Genomic DNA, 23,023 nt, shown 5'->3' with positions numbered 1-23,023 from the left:
GTAATTGTTAAAAAAATCTAATTGGGATGTGATATTTGTACATATCATGGTGAAGGGGTTGGTTTTTAAGGTTAAAGAAAAAACAACTTTAATTTATCTCAGAATAATTAAAACAATGATAAAATAGCATAAAATGCATATAAAACTAATTACCTAGTTATGGCTTTTGTGTAAATGCTCATTTTGAAAATAGTCATATTTTATTAAACATTAATTAACTTTTGCAACAAATAGTTTTTATTTTCAAATTTAAGTCAACACAATAAAGGGAATGGGCTCTTATCCAGCAATTATTCTCTCTGTGTTTTGTGCCTTATTTGTAGGGAAAGTATAATTCCTAAATTTGAAAAGGCACAAGTGTTGCCTTTCACTTCTCTCCTTAACCTCCCACCTGAAGCTCCCATAAAGTTAGAGCGACTTTTGTCAGAATTGTGCAGGGTTATTTTGTGAAATGGCTCAAGCACAACTTCTGTCTTTAATTCAGATCTCTAATGAACACTCTGAGGCTTCCTTGAATTCCCAAGTCAAGAAATGTGTTTTACTTAAATAGAACATAGCCTCTCATAAATTTTGTATAAATGGAATAGGAAACACTTATAGGCCTTGAGTATAACAAAACAATTCCTACTTTGTTAAACTAAGTGTTGTACCACTGTGCCATTACCAACCAATTGAAAAATATCATTCAAGAGACTGCAACTGTTTAGAGACCAGGTACCAAGGCTTCATTTCATACCGGGTAAGGAATAAAGACATCCTTCTTACTATGCTGTTGATATTGGGTATTGATGAATAGGATAAATACAGCACATTATGAAATTTTAAGAAACAAAACCAGCAACAAAACAAACAAACAAATGACAAGGACCAGCCTTCCCTAGGTCCAAGTTCCTGAGAGGGTCAGTTTGTGAGATTCGGAAAACAAAGGACTGGAAGTTAAATTGAGGGTCCATGCTGGCAGCCTAGGTTCTGCTGAGATGGCTTTCTAGATTTCTCTCTCTCTCTCTGTCTCTCTCTCTGTCTCTCTCTCTCTCTCTCTCGCCATATATATATATATATATATATATATATATATATATATATATATCCCGCTGTGTGTGTGTGTGTGTGTGTGTGTGTGTGTGTGTGTGTGTGTGTGTGTGTTCTGCTCTGCTCTATACAGCTTTTTCTTGCTAGTCTAAAAACTCTCTGGTTGAGACAGCTCTCTGCAGGTAAAAATTTTAAAAGCTCTCTGGATAGGTTATGGGTTTTCTGTCCAAAGTCAGAAAAGCTGCTATATAAATTTTTGGATCTTCTGACAAAATCAGAAATCCTGTTACAAAAATTCTAAAAGTTTTGAGTTTTCTCATCAAAGTTAGCCAGAATAAATTCTGAGAGACCTGTGTTCTCCTTTCAGACATTCTTCTCTGTATAGCTTTAAAAGAGCTGTGTCAGCTCTCTAAGTAATTCTTGGGATTTCTGACCAACTCAGAAATCCGGTTAGAAAATATTCTTGAGGAACTCTTTTTAGTCTTCAGAGATCTCTCGATAGCACAGATCTCACTTGAGAAAAATTCTAAAGAACTGCTATAGCTTTCTGCTAGCTCATCTCACACAAATCATAAGCCCAGTCGTTATTTTACATATCAATCCAGTCGTTTCCTCCAGACTTTCTTTTGATTTTGAGTATCCTATGAATCAGCATCCCCTGACCTTAGCCCCTAAATTCAGAGGGGACAACAAGCAAACATTTCCTTTTAATATTACAAAAGGATTCAGAGATATGCCTGCCTCTGTTAATCTGGGTGGGAACCAGTCCTATAATTACCATGTCTAATACCCCTGAGCCTGCACTCACAGTGACTCAGCAATCTGTCTTCCTTTGTGTCTGCCTGTCTTTGCATCTCTCTGACAAGCTGGCTCAGTGTAGCTGCATCTGTTCCTTTAGATCTGTGAAGCTTCTAATAATTCATATTGCTTCCTTATTTTTTGCATTGTTGAGAAATTATATATTTTCAAGTTCATGGTTTTAGAACTCTTTCAACAGCCTTAAGGACTCTCCTGAAGGTCCCAGCATTTACCGTTTTGCTAAGACATTAGCCACATCTTTGTCTTCTAGACTCATGCTGTCTCAGATTATCCTGGAGTCATTAACGTTAACAGAGAGGACATTCCTTGGAGAAAGATGAAAAGAAGTACAGTACTATTCAAACAAGTCTTGTGTCCATGGCACCCATGGACACTAGTGGAGGCCCAAGTCCCATGGCCTTGTCCCAGGGGCAGGAACCATATCATTCTGTTTCCACCAAGGCCATGCTGGACCTGAAATCTCCTATATTATAATTACTAATACCTATGACCTTATGATATAGAGAATCTGTATCCAAAGCCAAATTCGAATTGTTCTAAAGCCCCTTTAAATGAGACTGGATTTTAGACCAGTCATGTTCGTTCAGAGGTATAATATTCCAAAGGGGTTATGCTAACCCAGTGGAATAGTGAATGTCAATGCACCGAGGGCCTGAATTTGACATCCCATAAAGGCGACTGCTTCTCCTAAAGCATTATACCTACCCTGAAGTCCCCAGTCAATATTCCCCTGGATCATCAGTGCAATAGACAGATTTTTGTATAACTGGTCTACATGTGTGATTTTCTTCAATAAGGATAGAGTGGATCAGGCAAAACTAGTAATCATACCTAGTAAGGCTGTGATTCCCCAAAATCAAGGCTGCTACAAATCTTGTAGGCAAAGTAACCCCATGCAAAGTCTCTATAAACAAATCTGGCCAGGAAGGGCAATCTCCAAAGAGAAATGTGGCTGCACCAAGGGTGAGCCCAGCCCAGAGGATACCAGGCTCTGGTAGTCTCTTTAGATACTGCACTTGGAGCAGGTCTCTCCCAGCCAGCCAGACCTACTCTGCTCTACAAGGAGAGTTGAGAATCTTCATCTGGCCACGTTTGATGACTTCATAGCAACACACTTGTGAACTAGTCATTTCAGGAGTAGAGGGATAATGCACATATTAAACCTGTAACAGTTTGACAGGCAGCATATCAGTGGTCTATTGTATAGGAGTAGAAAAGAGGCACGAATGCTAAGGGGATCTTGGTCCAGCCTTGTGTGATACCCTCCCTACCTTTTGCCCTATGCAGAAGAGACTTGCTCAGTCGGAGCTTTTCTGCTGATTCCTACAGATCCTATTATGCAGCAGATGGTAAAGATGGGCTTTGATCCCCACCAAGCCCTAGGCAAAAGGCAACACTACGGTATGCTTAAGTCCAATGAGCCACAATGATAAGGTAGGTAAGAACCTAAGGCCACCACCACACACCGGCAGAGTGCCACCAGGCGTGTCTGCCTTTTCTCTTCTTGTTCTACTTTCCAGGGTTTGCAGAGAGTGGCACCCCTCCTACTGTCACCCGCCAAGCTGTGGCGACACACTGACAAGGGGAAGCACATGCGAGGAAGAGGGACCCAGCGAACAAACAAACAAACAAACAAACAAACAAACAAACAACAGTCTCCTAAGCAGCAACAACAAAACCAAAGTCTGCAGACTTAAGTGGATGATGAAGGCCTCTGCAAAGTGGTGGCCGCTCTCCAATCTCAACTGATTATAATCTCAGCGCCCTCTGGAGGCTTTGAGAAGTAATTCTAGTCTCTCTAGCAAGTGAACAAAGACAATAGAACTTCATTCATTTTCGAAAAGAAGCTTTTTAGTCAGTGGCAGCATCCTGGGAGCAGCAATTTGCAAACCATGCCCTTTATTAAAATTCATTGTTGCTTTCAGAGATAGAGAACTATAATTTGAGAGATGAGAGCAAGACCAAGAAGAAATAACATTTTACATAATCACTTTCAAGAGCTGCTATATAATTAAACACATGTGCAATTAATTTTAAGCAAAAACAGCAGCCATTATGCAGTGGAAAGTTGCTTTGTACCAGCTCTGGTTTATAACAACAGAATGGCTATGATGTCAAGTGTTACCATTTGGCATGATTCCAGCAAATTTACAATTGTGTGAAAGGGACATCAACAAAGCATTGCTCTGTCCCATTTTACTTTCTCCAGCTTTGTGGCTCTGTTTCAGTGGTAAAACATGTGCATGTTGGTTTTGGCACTTTGGGCTAAGTCTCTATGGTGTGTACCAGCAATAAATTGATTAGAAACAACTTTGATGAACTAAAAATTATCCTATTTTGTGTGTGTGTGTGGGGGTAAAATACATATAAAATTGACTATTTAGCTTTTCTATTTTTCTTCTATAAATTATTAAAGGAATTCATGAATGAAATAATCATGTAAGGATTTAAGTTACCTAGGACAATCTATTATAATTAAACTTTGTACTATATAGATTTATTTAAAAATAATTTAATTTCAGAAACATATGTGCTGTCTCTCTATACTAACAGTAGTATTTATATTAATAGTAGTGTGCCCCCCTTGTAAACATGTAGTCATTACAGATACTGTGTGGCAGTGGCCATTGTTTGTGTGATGAATTCATGCGGTATCAATAAATTACAGACTTCCTAAGTAATATGCAGTGTTCTTGATGAACAACAAAAATATTAAACAAATAGGCACTGCATACATTTTTGCTCAGAACATAGGAATGTTTCATTTAGATAATTTGCAGACACCTAAGAATAGAGAAGTTTGTTTGAGTAGAGCTCTACTCATCATTTTCAATTTCTGTGTTTCAAGCTTCAATTAACTTCTGAATGAACTACATAGGAATTTTGGAATTTTAGGCCACAGGCAGGTGATAGTGAGAAAATGAAAAGGCAACACATTTTCAATGAACTTCACCATTGAAATGATTCCACCCAAGGTTCAAACAGTAAAGAGTTGGTTTATCCATATTTTAAATAAAACTCTGATCTATTTAAAATCATTCCAGCTGAACTCCGACCATAGGGCAGACACGAATAAACATTAGTCAACGTTCCATAATACATGGGAAGTTTTATTGTGAAGCCAACCCTAGCACGAACACTGACAGAGGTAACAAGTGGTTTAGAGAGCAGCTTTCAACCTGAGAGTAGACCCTAGCATTTCTGTGAGCTTTCTACTCTGACTCATTAATGCAGACTGCAGTTGCTTAGCAATTTCATGTTCCAGGTTTTATGCAGTGCACTAAGAGCTGTTAGTGAACAAAAGCTGTCAGTGTCTGTCTGAAAATACACATATGTTGTACAAATAATAAAAAAATAAATGCCAAGTTTAGTAATGGAAAGTCCACATATACTCTTGGAGCCAGGAGATTCAATATAAAGAGGGAAACACAAGCTGCCCATTTGAGGAAGTGACAGTTCAGATCACCATGGAAGGACGAAAGAATTTTAAGTATTGGGTGGATTCTTGTCAAGGAACATGAAAAAAGCCATTAGAATACATTATAAAGCAAGAATCCTAAGTTATGGGTTTTACACTAACAGAAATATCTTTGGTTGATAATGAAGCTGAGAATCGTGTTCTAATACTCCTTTAAAGATAACGGTTATTCCTGTGACACATTACTATAGATTGAAGTTGCCGAGAGGCTGAATAGGATATAGTCCGGTCACAAAGAACAGACAAGACCAGCCAGGGGCCTGGATTTGGTTTGAAAGTTATGAGCAGGGCTGTACCTTCAGAACAGTTGGATTATAATTGAGAGATAAATGAGGAAATGAGTGAGAGAAGTCAGAGCAGTAGATAAAAAGCAGTTTTATTTTTCCTTTTCAAAGATTTGGAAGATGGTAGCATGGCTAACTAAAGATAGAAAGGACTAATGTGAAAAGGCATGAATTGTTTAGGATGTGTTAAATTTGAGATGCTCATAAAATATCTAAACAGAGATGTCAAGTAGGCAGTTGGGAATATAAATGTGAAGCCTGCGAAAGAGGGTTTGGTTGAAGAAAATTGGTGAATTTGTCAAACCATGATTGCACAATGTCCTCATCACTCATGTTAAACACCAAGGGCTTTCACCTAGAAGTGAAGTTCCAGCTATTGCTGCACACTTGTGCACACATAACTTGCCAGTTAGTAATACCTATAGTTGGCCATGCTAGTGTTCTAGCCATTTCTACACAGCTTTTGTAGACTTCTGGAAAGTATTACAAGTCATAGTAATTGGATTAAAAAAGGTGAAGTGGATGATCACAGTCAGCTATTGGATGGGTCACACGGCCTCCAATGGAGGAGCTAGAGAAATTACCCAAGGAGCTAAAGGGAACTGCAACCCTATAGGTGGAACAACAATATGAACTAACCAGTACCCGGGAGCTCTTGTCTTTAGCTGCATATGTATCAAAAGATGGCCTAGTCGGCCATCACTGCAAAGAGAGGACCATTGGACTTGCAAACTTTATATGCCCCAGTACAGGGGAACGCCAGGGCCAAAAAGGGGGAGTGGGTGGGTAGGGGATGGGGGGTGGGTATGGGGGACCTTTGGGATAGCATTGAAAATGTAAACGAGGAAAATACCTAATTAAAAAAAAAGGTGAAGTGGGTAAAAATTATTCTATTCATATTAAAACACTATATATCTTCTGTTATGTGCCTTGGACAGGCAGCTACTAGTATCTGAGGCCCATTTTTCTCATTTTGCATGGAATGATAGACAACATATATTCCAGCCTTGCTATGCATGTGTACTTTGTGTGGTGGAGCATTCTCATTTGAAATATAATACAGTAAGAAAACCAAGTTAAGGGATGTTTTAACTTAAAGATTTGATAAATGTAACTAAAGCTGCATTCTCTGACTATGATTTAAAACATTGTCTCATTCAAACAACATTTGTACACTAAAGAACAATTTATTTAGAAATGATAGTCATAGCAACCCAAAGGAATATGGTCCTGGTTATGCTCAATGATATATAATCTGACTTCAAATATGCACTGCAAATATTAACATTGAATATAAATGTTACTGTTAAGTATCTGGCCTTAATCTGTATTTCTCCATCACTAGCTAACTTGACAGTACTCAGCATTTTCCCCAATGAATGAAATATATTCACTTTAATGAAGTTGAAATAGGTACTGTCCTGAACTCATGGTCTAGGTTCAGGCTTCAATTTCAGTCCCTAAACAAGCACAGTTACTCATTCATAAACTGGCAGTGGATCATAATGACATGGATCATAACAAAGTTCACTTTTATGGTAATAATCTCTGTAGTGAATTTGAACCATTTCACAAAATACAAATAAGTGAAGCATAAATAAGTGCCAAAGAGGGACAGAGATAGAAAATCAAAGAAAGGGAGAACTAATATAAGACAAAATTAGAGAGAAATATACACAGACACAGGCAGACACACACAGACACCGAGAGAGAGAGAGAGAGAGAGAGAGAGAGAGAGAGAGAGAGAGAGAGAGAGAGAGAGAGAGAGAGGGAGAGAGAGAGAGAGAGAGAGAGAGAGAGAGGGAGAGAGGGAGAGAGAGAGAATTGAGAATTTCAGGAGCCATGTTCAGGCTAAGAAAGAATTTAAACAAAGGATGATGAATTTGAAAAAGTAAAAGAAGAGTTATATGGAAATGTTTGAAAAAACATGGAAGAGAAGAAACATTGTAATTCTATTGAAATTTCGAATATTTTATAAAAAGAATAAAATGGAAAAGCTACTCAGAATTGAGTAAATCTTCTTTTTTTAATTAGATATTTTCTTTATTTACATTTCAAATATTATTCCCTTTCCTGGTTTTGTCTCTGAAAACTCCCTATCCTATTCCCACTCCCCCGCTCACTCCTTCCTGGTCCTAGCATTGCCCTACACTGGGGCATAGAGCCTTCACAGGACCAAGGGATCTCCACCCATTGATGTCCAACAAGGCCAACCTCTGCTATATATGTGGCCAGAACTATGGGCTTCATGTGTACTCTTTGGTTGGTGGTTTATTCCCTGGGAGCTCCGGGGTTACTGATTGGTTTATATTGTTGTTGCTCCCATGGGGCTGCAAACCACTTCAGCTCTAGAGAAAGGACAGAAGGAGCTGAAGGAGTAATTCTTCTGAAACCTGTCTTGATCCTTGTTCAAGATGACATTTCTTGGTAAATGAATTTATTGGCTTGGGAAAGAAGACATCCTTGAGTGTCTTATAAGTTGCCCTTCTATGTCTATGTGGTTGGCTGTGCAACTCTCAAATAAAAAATACAAGAACAGAGGCTAAATAATTAGTTATTACTGGAAGTGGTGGCCTGCATTTCCAGTTATAACACATTAGTTATAATATGGATGCTCAACCCACAGTCTAGTGATTCCAGAGACAGTAGAAATAGGCAATCTTAAGATTTTGTGTCGCTGGGAGTGGTAGCGCATGCCTTTAATTCCAGCGCTTGGGAGGCAGAGGCAGGCAGATTTCTGAGTTTGAGGTCAGCCTGGTCTACAGCGAGAGTTCCAGGACAGCCAGGACTACACAGAGAATTCCTGTCTCGAAACAAACAAACAAGCAAACAAACAAAAAACAAAAACAAAAACAAAAAAAAGATTTTGTGTCAAGTCTGGCTAACACATCAAGACCTTATCTAAACAAACAAACAAACAAACAAATGGAACTAGCACAATCCAAATAGACATGGATTCTTTTCCCACAACTAATTTGCAAACTCTACATATCTAAAACTATGATCTCTTCTGCAACACACACACACACACACACACACACACACACACACATACATGAAGGATTTACCCAAGGGATTAGCCCAAGACAACACTAATCCAACTAATTGAACGTGGAGAAATCAAGTGTCAACATACAGCTTTCCCTGCAACATATTAGTGTCTTGTATACAGGAAGGTAATTTTTATGCTATGAAAGGAGAAGCATAACCAATACGCCCTTGGATCTCCCATGGTGTTCTGCCTACAAGAAGATATGATCGTGCAATGGTGGTTCGAAGTTTTTAGGAGTAACTAAGCGATATCTAATTTGACTTTAGGTACACTCCACTAGACAGAACCCATACTAAAGACTGCTTCTGTTACCAAGAATCTGAGACTAGATAACCCAGAAATCTAGGTTAAAACAAATATCACTGTTCTGAAAACAAACAAACAAACAAACAAATCAAAAAACATAAAATGAATCCTAAAAACATTCTGCGAGACTCAAATCAGTGCCTTAATAAGCCATAATCAGAGAAGTTTATTATTGTAACAGCTAGAAACAAAAACAGAGACCTAGACCCAGATTATATGCAGAGAGTAAGAAAACTGGAATATTATACCCTAAACAGGTTGTTTCCATCAAATCCCTACATTCAGGGCTCTCTGAATTCAGTAGGATATAGAAAGAATGTAAGAGGGGATGGTGGACAAGAAGGACTAGAAGTAAACAAATCAGAGACTGAGAGGCACATCACTGCGTCAGGACATATCTGGATCAGATGGGTCTCTAGATCTGAAGAAGATATGCTATTAAAAAACAATCTTCTCTCTTTTCCCCCTAGAGATCCTTTGCATCAGATTATGGCTTCTTGTTCAGTGTTTTTTTGTTTTTTGTTTTTGTTTTTTTTTTGGGGGGGGGTTCTTTGTCTCTGTGTGTTTTGTCCTATTCTGATCTATTAGTTTTTGCTTATTTTTATTTCATATTATATTATGATATTAGCAGTTATTTTGTTTTCTAATAATAAAATGGGCAACAATTCAGATAGAAAGGGAAGTGGGAAAGAATGAGAGAGATAAAGGAAGAAGAAACTGAAATCAGGATATACCATATGAGGAAAAGATATTTTAAATAAAAACTAACTTAAAAACAAAGAAAAATATTTCAAATCATTTTACTTTTGAATATTTAAGTATTAAACTCAAATACAGTAGTTAAAAATTTTAAGTCAAAGAAAAATTCTTCTTTCATTTATCAAGAATGAGATCTTAAACTTCCAACATCTACACTATCAAATTTAATAAATTAAACTAGAAAACTCCCTAGACTTTCCCATACAATTATATATTATTAATTGTTTATCTCAGACTCTGTTAACTATACTTCCAGCATTTTTTATAGAGACACATCTGTGAAATGTGTGCTCGCTGTGGCCTATAAATATCACTTTCTGCTCAGATCTAAAGTGCTTTTCTTGTGATTTCTATGACCTTAACATTTAACTTAAGCTGTTTTGATAATCTTTTTGTATTCTAGCTACTTGAAAATCATGTTTTCTCCCCGAAATATGAAAGTCTTTAACAAGTACCTGAAACTGGAAAACATAAGACATAAGGAATATTTGAATGGAGAGAATGGCATCTTCTCATTACTGAATGTACTTTACAAAGAGAGAAAGAGAGATAGTTACCCATATCAAGTGCAGTATAAAGGACAATATACAACTGATATATGGCTCTGGTCTATTGATAGAAGTAGAGTAAAACTCTTAGTATTTGAGAGGAAGATATTGTATTGCAAGTGAAACAGGTAGGAGTCAGTGGATACAATAAAAAATGGATGAAGATTTGTCAATATATGTCAGAAAATTTAAGGCAGTTGAGCATTTCCTAGTCTTCACACATGGACACACATGCACATACACACGTATAATATTCATTATCTTTGCATTGAAATGGCTGAATACCTGCCTGACACAAACAACTTAGTGGAGGCAAGCTTAATTTGCCTCACAACTCCAGTGAGTATGCTGTGGTTGTAGAAATAAGTAACCCCCAAGGCATGCCTTCAGTGTCCCATGTATACCAGGGAAGAACCGCTCATGAAGCCTGTCCTACCTCTCCAAGAAGCATGACTAGCTGGGGAATCACTGCCATGAAGGCAGCTTCCATTCAAACAATGATTCTATAACCAAACACAATTAATGAAACCTATTTTATAAACAAGTATCTGAGTCAAGATAAGCAAAAGCTGTTTTTTAAATTAATTATTTATTTACATTCCAAATGCTGGCCTCCTCCAGATTCCACCTCCCAGAGTTTTCACTCCATCCTCCATCCCCTTTGTCTGTGAGAGTATGCCCCCCCCCCCCCAGCATCCCCCTTCCGTGAGGCACCAAATTGCTACAAGATAAGGAAGGTACTTTCTCTCCTGTGGAACTGTGAAAGGCAGCCTGTTTTCTGGTTGAGCTAGATTTAAACCCTGGAGACCCAGCAGATTAATCTGCAAGGGACTAAAGGTGTTTGCCATGCCCCCAGACACCAGGCTTCTGACAAGAGTTCTCAGCTCCATAATTCTGTGGCCATCAGTCATGTAGGTCAACTCCACTCCTCCCAAGTCCCTGGAATTCTGTGTTGACTCCACCTCCACAGTTACCTGCCAACAGCCAGGTATGTTTCTCCCCACAGTTACCTGGCAACAGCCAGGTAGGCCTGGTCCACTATAAAAGGGTCTGTTTGCAGCCTCCCCCTCTCTTACTCTTGCTTCTCTTATTTTCTTATTCTTTCCCCTCTCTCTTGCTCTCTTGCTCCTCTTCTCTCTGCATTCCCTTCCCTCCTCTCTCCATGTGGAATGGCCGGCCTCTATTTCTCTATATCTCCCTCTCTCTGCCTTTCTCTGCCTCTACTACCCTCTTGGCACCCCTTCCCAGACACTCTCCCTGCAAACTGTATTTAACCTCAGGCTCACCCTGAGAAAGTGGGGTACAGTTTCACTTATCACAACTCTCTGCCATGACAATAAATGCCTTAAACCCATGTATGGACTGTCTCTTCTCATCTGGATCAGCCATGCTGGAACAATGGAGCACATCTTCCTTTAAAGATTCATATGGCTAATCTCCCACAGAAGGCTTCTCTGTGTTCTCAGCCATGGTCTCCATCAAGCCAAGCTGACCTAGCAAGCCTAGGATACTCTCATCCCTTCAAGATCCAGCTGAAGTTCTCCTCCTGCCCTTTTCCCTTTGGTCCCAAGCCAGAGTCTTTTCCCACAGGCCCAACTCCTTTCTCAGCTCTTCGGAGGCATCCAGTGGTGTCTGCAGTGCCCAAGAGTCTTGAGAACCTGCCAGTCTCTGCCTTCATTTGAGTCAACTCTGGCAGTTACCCGGGAACCTTAGACTGCACTTCCCATCCCTGGAGAGGGGGGCCTGCAGCTCTTGCTTCTCACAGCCCATCTAGAGGTTAAACTACCAGCATCCTGCCTCACCCAGCAGCCAGAGCCCTGAGCTGGACTCCGGGCACCATTTTAACTCACAATCTCCCACTGAAGCCAGATAAGGTGGTCCTCTGCTGAATATGAGCCAAGGGCACTGAACCAGCCCATGTATGCTCTTTGGTTGGTGGCTTAGAATCTGGAAGTTCCCAGGAGTCCAGTTTAGTTGACACTGTTGGTCTTCTTATTGGGTTGCCATCGTCTTCAGCTCCTTCAGGTGCTGATAGAGCCTGTCAGAGCCTAGAGATGATGGGCTCCTGTCTGCAACACAAGTACAACATGGCAACAGTAATAGTGTCAGGGTCTGGTGCCCACCCATGGGATGGGCCAGTCACTGGACAACTATTTCTTCAGGCTCTGCTCCATTTCTGTCCTTGCATTTCTTTTAGACAGGAATAATTCTGGGTGGAAAAAATGGTGATTTAATTGAGAGTTTTTCATCTATTTCTACCTTCTGTATACTCACAGTCCTTCCTGCTAGAAATACCCTGTAGCAGAGCAATGGATTTGGACAACCCATGAACCTACTTATACTTATTTATCATGAAGTCCATATTTTTTATTAGAACTCATTCTTGCTGTCATGCATTCTATGAGATGTGACAAATGGGCAATGACAATATAGTATCTTAAAATGTTGTCCTATTGCTCTAAATGCTCCACTATGTTCATAGCAGTCTTATTTATAATAGCCAGAAGCTGGAAAGAATCCAGATGTTCCTCAGCAGAGGAATGGATACAGAAAATGTGGTACATTTACACAATGGAGTACTACTCAGCTATTAAAAACAATGAATTTATGAAATTCTTAGGCAAATGGATGTATCTGGAGGATATTATTCTGAATGAGGTAACCCAATCACAAAAGAACTCACTTGATATGCATTCACTAATAAGTGGATATTAGCCCAGAAACTTAGAATACCCAAGATACAATTTGCCAAATAAAAGAAAATCAAGAAGAAGGAAGACCAATGCTTGAATACTTCACTCCTTCTCAGAATAGGGAACAAAATACCCATGGAAGGAGATACAGAGAAAAAGCTTGGAGCTGAGATGAAAGGATGGACCATCCAGAGACTGCCCCACCCAGGAATCCATTCCATAATCAGCCACCAAATACAGACACTATTGCAAACACCAGCAAGATTTTGCTGAAAGGACCCTGATATAGCTGTCTCTTGTGAGGCTATGCCAGTGCCTGGCAAATACAGAAGTGGATGTTCACAGTCATCTATTGGATAGAACACAGGGCCCCCAATGGAGGAGCTAGAGAAAGTACCCAAGGAGCTGAAGGGGTCTACAGTCCACCATCATTGGGCCCAGTTGACCATCATTGGGAAGAGAGGGCCCTTGGTCTTGGAAACTTTATATGCCCCAGTACAGGGGAATGCCAGGGCCAAGAAGTGGGAGTGGGTGGGTAGGGGAGCAAGGCGAGGGGAGGGTATAGGGGACTTTCTGGATAGCATTTGAAATGTAAATGAAGAAAATATCTAATAAAAACTTGAAACAAATCTCAAATTTCACTGTATTCTCACCCTTATTGTGCATTTCTTTTAAATCAGTTGCCTGTTTGCGGTTTTATTCAAGTTTTCACTTTGTTGAATGAATGTTATATGTACAGCCAAATGTTCATTTAAATACAGGGTCTATTATTTTCTTTTAAAGCTTATCAAATAAAAGGGAATATTAAATAGCTATTTAAAAGGGAATATTAAAATTCTAGTGTAAGGAGATTTATGCCAAGCAAATGCCATCATAGGAGCCAGTAACTAAATGAGTAATGCTAAGATGATAGGTGTGGTACTTCACCCTTCTAAACACTTAGGATAATGAGGCAAGAGGATCACAACAAGTCTTGGGCAAACAAGGGGTGTGTAGTAAGTTCTGGAGAAATCTGAGCTCGCAAGCGACACCCTTAAAACATGAAGCAAATTATAATGAAAGGAAGGAAGGGAGGTTTAAAATTCACTAGGAGGTGGAAAGTTATATCTTTCAAAGGGAAGCAAAAAAAAAAAAAGCCAATTTATAACAGAAGACAAAACAATTTGTGCCAGAAGAAACTTCTAAAAGAGGCGGTAAAGGTCATCTTAAAAAGAAGATTGCTTCCTTCTAAATCAAAAGCAAAGAAGTGTCCACAAGCACAAGGCAGGCAACTGCTCATTCGTATCCTAGCAATAATTGCGTGGTTTATTCTATGAAACGAGTACATCATTTTCTACATCACAGCTATAAGCAGGTCCAATTCAAGAACCAGTGGATTGTGTGGACGTCTCAAAGTACTAACACGTTCCATGTACGCAGTATTTGTCACCTTCGCTCACAGAGAGCTGTGGGCTTAGCTATGTGTTCTCGAGGTGGTGACAGAAATTCTTTTATGCGGAGTATAAGTAGTTCAATAGAAGAAAACCTGCTGTTATAATGAGTCTCTCAACAAAACAATCAAGACAATCATCCCACAGTCAAGAGCAGACGTCTCAAAAGCCACTGAGGTGCTCAGAGAATCCACTCACTTAACAATCGTGCTTGTAAATAGCAAACAAATGTTATTTCTTTGTTGATGACTTCTTTTGTAAAGAGGCCAAAGTTCAAAACACCGGAAGAATCATATGGAACAACAGAAACTACGGAAATAGAAGAAAACTTCAAAATGCATGAGCAAAATATTTTGTGTAATTGTGTTTTGCAATATAATGGGAACCTGAATAATACTACAGGACAAGGATGTATGCTACTGAAAAGTAAAATAGACATTTACAGATAGTGTTCAGTAGAACATACCTAGTTGTAGGAGCACAGAAATTGAAGGCAATCTATGGTAGCAGCAGTGGTCATTTACAAACAAGGCAGACACCCTTCATAGACAAATTTTAAAGATGACAAATTAATGAGATAAATGATCCAAGTATATAAGGAACATTGAGTAAAGCAGGGGGTGTGAATTATATATTAAAAAACATTATAATACCCTCAATATCTGATTAAAATAAATTTATTGTTAATGTCAGAATGTGTAAATTTTAGATATAGATACAGGTTTTTGATAGAAAATTGGAAAGAAGTAAATTTAAATAAAAAAATTTAATACTCTAGAACTCTAAACCACGTCTCTGTATATAGTAGAAAAGAAACTATCTCATATGCTAGAGGCTGTAGATTAGCATAGTCATTTAGAGAACTGTGGGGAACGTTCACAGAAATAAGAATGGAAATATCAGACTAAGATACAATCCCACTTCTGAATATAAAATCCAAAGAAATATATTAATATTTTGAAGTAATATAAATGTACACTAATGTAGTATTTATAAATACACAGATAGGAAAATAGGACACATACCTATTTTCAAATAACTAGATAAAAATGTGGCAAACACCCATAGCAAAATAATGCTTACTCATAAAAGAATGTAAAATTATCTTTTTTTTTTGTTCATAAGTTTCTTTCTTTTTTTATTAGATATTTTCTTTATTTACATTTCAAATGTTATCCCCTATCTTGGTTTCCCTCCAAAAACCCCCTATCCCATCTCATCACCTCCTGCTCACCAACCCACCCACTCCTGCCTTCCGGCCCTGGCATTCCCCTACACTGGGGCGTAGAGCGTTCACAGGATCAAGGGCCTCTCGTCCCACTGATGACCAACTAGGCTATTCCCTGCTACATATACAGCTGGAGCCCTGAGTCCCACCATGTGTACCCTTTGCTTGGTGGTTTAGTCCTAGGGATATTGGTTAGTTCATGTTGTTGTTCCTCCTGTGAGGCTGCAAACCCCTTCATCTCCTTCCGTCCTTTCTCTAGCTCTTTCATTGGGGACCCTGTGCTCAGTCCAATGGATGGCTGTGAGCATCCACCTCTGTATTTGTCAGGCACTGGCAGATCCTCTCAGGAGACAGCTATATCAGGCTCCTGTCAGCAAGCACTTGTTGGCATTCACAATAGTGTCTGGGTTTGGTGAATGATATTAGCCCAGAAACTTGGAGTATCCAAAGTACAATTCACAAACCACATGAAACTCAAGAAAAAAGAAGACCAAAATTATCAGATTTGTAACAATATAAATTACTCTGGCGGCCATCAGTACTCAGTAAATTAGGCAACTATAGAAAAAGAAGGCCACATAGTATTACTCGTAAATGAATTCTACTAAAATTGATCTTGTATGAAGAGAAAACATGAGAAAATAAAATACACAGGAAGCACAGGATGTTGTTGATCAAAAATATTGAGTATCATATAGCCAGTAAAAATAGATTTTGAGGTGTATTTTATAATAGTGTGTAAACAGTAGGGAATAATGCATTATGCATTTCAAGATAACTATTAATGTGTTTCAAATATCCCTCCATAAAAATATAATATACAAGAAAATTGATAAATCTGCTTTATTGAGCTTGATTTTGATGTTTTGTAGCATTTGTACACCAAAACATCACACAGCTGTAATTTTTGTATAAAAGCTACTTATTTATGACCTGTTTTCTAATCTAGTAATTTTTAATAGGAATGAAAAATTTGACACACATATGAGTTTATGTGGTGTTAGTGTTGACAACTTAAAATATTTATAATTTTATTTAAAATATTATGGTGAGAAAAGTTAAACTGAGGAAAAGTTTGGAAGGATAGGACCAAGGAAGGATAAGAGAAGAGACAACTAATGATAAGCATGTTTGTAATAGCAATATAGAAATAGTTTTTTTTTGACACTTCTATATACATATATATCCTCAGCTAGAAGTGGAGTAATCAGCCACTTTCTGATTAGATTTAACTACTCCACAGGAGGAGCACATATTAGGTACTTTTAGTTACATTTGTTATGGCAAATGAGAAAGAGACTTTATAATAAAGGTAACATATAGAATATGTGGGGTGTTATTAGATAATAGCTATTAAGAGTAACTATTAGAAAAGGAATAATAATAATGCAAATATTGAGAACATGTTAGGGAATGGGACCTGTCAACCAGAAGTAGTAAGTTCTCCTCTGGGTCCTAAGAAACAGTCATATGATTTTGGTCCTACTTACAGAATATTTGTGCTATGAACCAGTTAGAAAATGGTTCCTTCAAGCAATTTGCAAATTCATCTGGAATAACAAAAAACCTAGGATAGCAAAAACTCTTCTCAAGGATAAAAGAACCTCTGGTGGAATCACCATGCCTGACCTAAAGCTTTACTACAGGGCAATTGTGATAAAAACTGCATGGTACTGGTATAGAGACAGACAAGTAGACCAATGGAATAGAATTGAAGACCCAGAAATGAACCCACACACCTATGGTCACTTGATCTTCGACAAGGGAGCTAAAACCATCCAGTGGAAGAAAGACAGCATTTTCAACAATTGGTGCTGGCACAACTGGTTGTTATCATGTAGAAGAATGCGAATCGATCCATACTTATCTCCTTGTACTAAGGTCAAATCTAAGTGGATCAAGGAACTTCACATAAAACCAGAGACACTGAAACTTATAGAGGAGAAAGTGGGGAAAAGCCTTGAAGATATGGGTACAGGGGAAAAATTCCTGTACAGAACAGCAATGGCTTGCTCTGTAAGATCGAGAATTGACAAATGGGACCTAATGAAACTCCAAAGTTTCTGCAAGGCAAAAGACACCGTCAATAAGACAAAAAGACCACCAACAGATTGGGAAAGGATCTTTACCTATCCTAAATCAGATAGGGGACTAATATCCAACATATATAAAGAACTCAAGAAGGTAGACTTCAGAAAATCAAATAACCCCATTAAAAAATGGGGCTCAGAACTGAACAAAGAATTCTCACCTGAGGAATACCGAATGGCAGAGAAGCACCTGAAAAAATGCTCAACATCCTTAATCATCAGGGAAATGCAAATCAAAACAACCCTGAGATTCCACCTCACACCAGTCAGAATGGCTAAGATCAAAAATTCAGGTGACAGCAGATGCTGGCGTGGATGTGGAGAAAGAGGAACACTCCTCCATTGTTGGTGGGATTGCAGGCTTGTACAACCACTATGGAAATCAGTCTGGCGGTTCCTCAGAAAACTGGATATAGTACTACCGGAGGATCCAGCAATACCTCTCCTGGGCATATATCCAGAAGATGCCCCAACTGGTAAGAAGGACACATGCTCCACTATGTTCATAGCAGCCTTATTTATAATAGCCAGAAGCTGGAAGGAACCCAGATGCCCCTCAACAGAGGAATGGATACAGAAAATGTGGTACATCTACACAATGGAGTACTACTCAGCTATTAAAAAGAATGAATTTATGAAATTCCTAGCCAAATGGATGGACCTGGAGGGCATCATCCTGAGTGAGGTAACACATTCACAAAGGAACTCACACAATATGTACTCACTGATAAGTGGATATTAGCCCAAAACCTAAGATACCCAAGATATAAGATACAATTTCCTAAACACATGAAACTCAAGAAAAATGAAGACTGAAGTGTGAACACTATGCCCCTCCTTAGAAGTGGGAACAAAACACCCTTGGAAGGAGTTACAGAGACAAAGTTTGGAGCTGAGATAAAAGGATGGACCATGTAGACACTAGCATATCCGGGGATCCATCCCATAATCAGCTTCCAAATGCTGACACCATTGCATACACTAGCAAGATTATGCTGAAAGGACCCGGATATAGCTGTCTCTTGTCAGAGTATGCCTGGGCCTAGCAAACATAGTCGGCTATTGGATGGATCACATGGCCCCCAATGAAGGAGCTAGAGAAAGTACCAAAGAAGCTAAAGGGATCTGCAACCCTATAGGTGGAACAACATTATGAACTAACCAGTACCCCGGAGCTCTTGACTCTAGCTGCATATGCATCACTGGAAAGAGAGGCCCATTGGACACACAAACTTTATATGCCCCAGTACAGGGGAACGCCAGGGCCATAAAAGGGGAGTGGGTGGGTAGGGGAGAGGGGGTGGGTGGCTATGGGGGACTTTTGGTATAGCATTGCAAATGTAAATGAGCGAAATACCTAATAAAAAATGGGGAAAAAAAAAAGAAAATGGTTCCTTCATAAACAAGTGATTATTAAATGGCATTAATTATTAACTAGAAAAAGGTTAATTTAAACCATAAGATGAAAATTGTTTGTAAATGCGTGGTATGAAAAAAATGGTAGAAATGTCACTACTTAAGTGCTAAAATTACAATTAAATTGTGTTTCATGGCAAAAATATATTGTTTCAATGTATTATTACCTAAATATAATATCATTACTAAAATCATATTGTGATTGAAAAGAAAATGAAAATAAATACTGATGCTATTCTGTAGTTCATGTGATGTGTTTATCTGAGTTATTTTCTTTCCTGACATTTCGTGCAAGATTCCCTTTCATTAATAGTTTCATTATTCAGAACTCAGTTATTGTCATTCAGAAACTGTTTGGTGATATATGTTATTATAGTGTTTGCATGCATAAATAAGCATGTTATTAATAATCAATGGCAATTAGTACACAATAAGCTTCCTCTTCAATTTAATTATATGCTTGATTAAGAGTGTTTGGGTACTTAATTAAAATAAGAAGGTCCAACGATATTTAATTCTTTCTTATATTCATATTACAATCCTAATAACTACAATCTTCTCTCAATCCATGCCATGTGCCTATTAATTTTAATCATAAGTATGCTTGCTCACTGAATAAAGCTTGAAATGCAATTGGGTAGGTTATTTAAGGAAATTAGTATGTGGTCTGACAGTATAAAATGAGGGAAGAGTCTAGTTCAAGCAACTGAATGGAGAGATAGTTTCATAATTGGTTTCAATTAGTTGGTTTTTTTCTTATAGCTTTAGTGAAGCATTTCCTTTTATATTGTTCCATGAACTATAACCAGTAACAAAACTAGTTAGCATGATTAGTATGTGTCAGTGTTTAAAAGATAAAATACATACTAAATGTTGAGATCTCACTGAGGATTAATGGACTGAATAATAGCAGAAAAGATTCATTGGAATATCTTTGACATTGCGAATATAGTTTTGATAGAGTGAAATCAGGCACATGTAATAAACTTAAGGCTCATAAATACACATTTTCTAGGAAAATAAGTTCATCTACAATGGATATCTTTTTAGTTTGAATCAAGCAACCATTAAATGAACATTAGAATATGGTATTATCAAGAAATCCAACACATTGTTAAACTCAGATTAAGTTCCCATTAATTTTCATTTAAAAAAACAACAATAAATCTCAGTAATGAGGTTGATACCTAAAAAGAAAGTAAAGTATTAAAAGGCTCATTGAGCACAGACTAGTAAGTGGTAGAGATAGAGTTTAAAATAAGGTTGATTAGATTTTGTTAGTGGAATTTATCCCAGTATATTTTACTCTCAGTTGGAAAACAACTCTAAGAATGTATACGTACTGCATGAAGTCCTTTAATTTGCTGTAAATTTTCTTTAAAATTACATAACACTTCCTATAGAAATGGAGGGTAAGCAGTATTATAGGAGAGAACAGAATCAAGGTTCACTGACTTCTTGAATCCTTGTCATCCTGACAATTTCATGGCACTGGAGTCTACATCCTCACTACTACAATTCTCAAAGAGCTATTATTTATTATCTGTCATTGTGTGTGTGTGTGTGTGTGTGTGTGTGTGTGTGTGTGTGTGTTTAGACAAAAAAAGAATTTAATTCATTTAAAAGGATACTAGAGAGGCTAGAGAAATAGGCCACTCTACAAGAGGTTTGCTGTGCAAGCACAAGTACCAATAGTTTGATACCCAGAACCCATGTAAAGAAAAAACCCAAGCTTATATGGTGGCATGCACTTATAAATCAAGCACTGAGAATGCAGAAGCAGAGACCTCTGGGGTCAGCTAGCTGAGCTGACTTAGTGAGTTTTAAGCTAATGAGAGAACCTGTATTAAAAGAAACATGATGGATGGCTCTTAATGGAGCTACAAGGTTGCCATCTTTTCTATACGTGCATACAAAAGCACTTGCACACATACACAATTTCAACATATTTTTTTTTCTATTTTCCTAAGTCTCTAATTCTTTGAACTAAAGTAATTCGTATGTGATCTACAGAAAAAAGTTGTAAATGATTTGTGTAAAATTTGACATTAATTTATATTCTAAAGAATTCATTCACTGAACAGGCAAGGAATAGAATGGCAGGCACTTCAAAATGGTGCTCGTACACACACACACACACACACATACATGAATATATATATATGATATTATAGATGAGTACATATTTGGCTGAAATAATATATGGTAAAAATATTATCAGTTTTTTTCAGAGTTAGAAAGTGGTGTCCTTATGGAAAATTATGATCACTACCTGGGAGTTTGGGCTTTCTTATGTACACAAAAGATAAGAGACTGTGTAGAGATATTTGAAGAATGTCACTAGATAAATGGAAATATGAAAAATGAGAGAAACCTAAGTATTTGGTAGTATGATGAAACAAATTTTGTCAATCTCATTCCACTCTTGAATGCTTTGAGCTACACAAATCCACTTCTTAATCTCCTGTGGCTAATGATAATTGCATTTAAATAATTCTATATACTTATTTGGAAATGGAACATAGATTTTATACATGTACAATTTCCTTGAGCATTGTGGATTTGATATTTTTGTTGAAATTGGAGTTATACTATGGCCCTGCCACAGTTTTTGACAACGTGACACAGTTCTGGACATATCTTCAAAGAAAGCATCTCACTTAAGAAACTTTAACCATCTGATTGGCTTTTGAGCATATGTTAACATTTTTTTGCTTCTTAATAGATACAGATGAGTACAATACACTGTGGGTAGTGGCATTTCTAGACAGATAGACCTGGAGTGTATAAAAAATGCAGCTGAGCAAGCCTGTCAACATCTTTTCTTCAAGGTCTATGGTCCTCTTCTTGCTTTCATGTTTCTGTCCTGAGTTCCTTCACTGGCCTCCCTCAATGATGAACTATAATTTGTAACCAAACAAAAGCGTTCTTCCTCCAAGATGCTTTTATCACAGAATTTAATCACAACATCACAGGAAAAAACCCTAGAAAAAACATTTTCCATTATTCTACCTTATTTTGGGTAAATGATCATGGTTTTGTCTTTGACTACAACCACCCTGATCTATGAGTTATATTTTTAGAAAGCATCTTACTCTTGTCTATTTCTGCCCTTGAGAATTTAGAGGCAAAAGGGAGAGACTCTTGGTAAATTCAACTATAATTTTAACTTAAAAATACCATTTAGTAGTTAGAAGGTTTATACTACACTCAATACCTATGTCAATTTATGTTTTTTTTAATATTTATTTATTAAACTGATAAGAACAGATACTACACTTGATCTTAGCCAAAAGGCCGAGAAGCAATAGGGAGAAGAGGCCCTTGCTCCTGTGAAGGCTCAATGCCTCAGTGTAGGGGAATGCGAGGCACGGAGGCAGGAATGGGTTGATGGGTAGGGGTACACTCTCATATAAGCAGGGGGAAAGGTGATGGGATAGGCGGTTCCAGTGGGGAAACTAGGAAAGGGGATAACATTTGAAATGCAAATAAAGAAAATATCCAATAAAACAAAAACCAAAAAAAGAAAGAAAAGAATATGTTGAAACAAAATTATAAAATATGACATTTTGTTGTCAGAAGTAGTAGCAATGAAACTCAGGATAAATTTGACAAGTTCTCCCTTCTGTATTCTTATTGTAAGTGATGAAATAATTGCTCACAGTGATGTAAAAGAGAGAATGCTAAGGTTCTAACATAAAAGGATGACTCACCAATATAGTAAAGTGTTCTTTGTGTTTCTGGCTTTTCCAAACCTATAGTGAGTTAGAAAATGTGGATGGAGAATGCTGGATTTCTGTCCAAATTTAATGGTTGAGTCAACTGAGAGAAACCTTGTTAAGGAGAACATGGTTAGCAAGAAACAGACATGGTTAGAGTATTTGCTGGTAC

The 23,023-nt window shown here is 37.8% G+C and overlaps 1 protein-coding gene and 1 pseudogene across 9 annotated transcripts in view; one reads left to right on the top strand and one right to left on the bottom strand.

Moving 5' to 3' along the window:
* Csmd3 (CUB and Sushi multiple domains 3) overlaps positions 1-23,023 on the top strand; it is a 1,211,921-nt gene that overhangs the window by 218,810 nt on the left and 970,088 nt on the right. The gene's annotated exons all lie outside the window — the stretch shown is intronic.
* On the bottom strand, positions 22,326-22,441 carry Gm25007 (annotated as a pseudogene).

This window comes from Mus musculus, chromosome 15 (genome assembly GCF_000001635.26).
Source record: "Mus musculus strain C57BL/6J chromosome 15, GRCm38.p6 C57BL/6J".
NCBI classification, from domain to species: Eukaryota; Metazoa; Chordata; class Mammalia; order Rodentia; family Muridae; genus Mus; species Mus musculus.
Note: the sequence above shows the minus strand (reverse complement) of the source record. Positions and strands in the feature narration are given on the sequence as shown.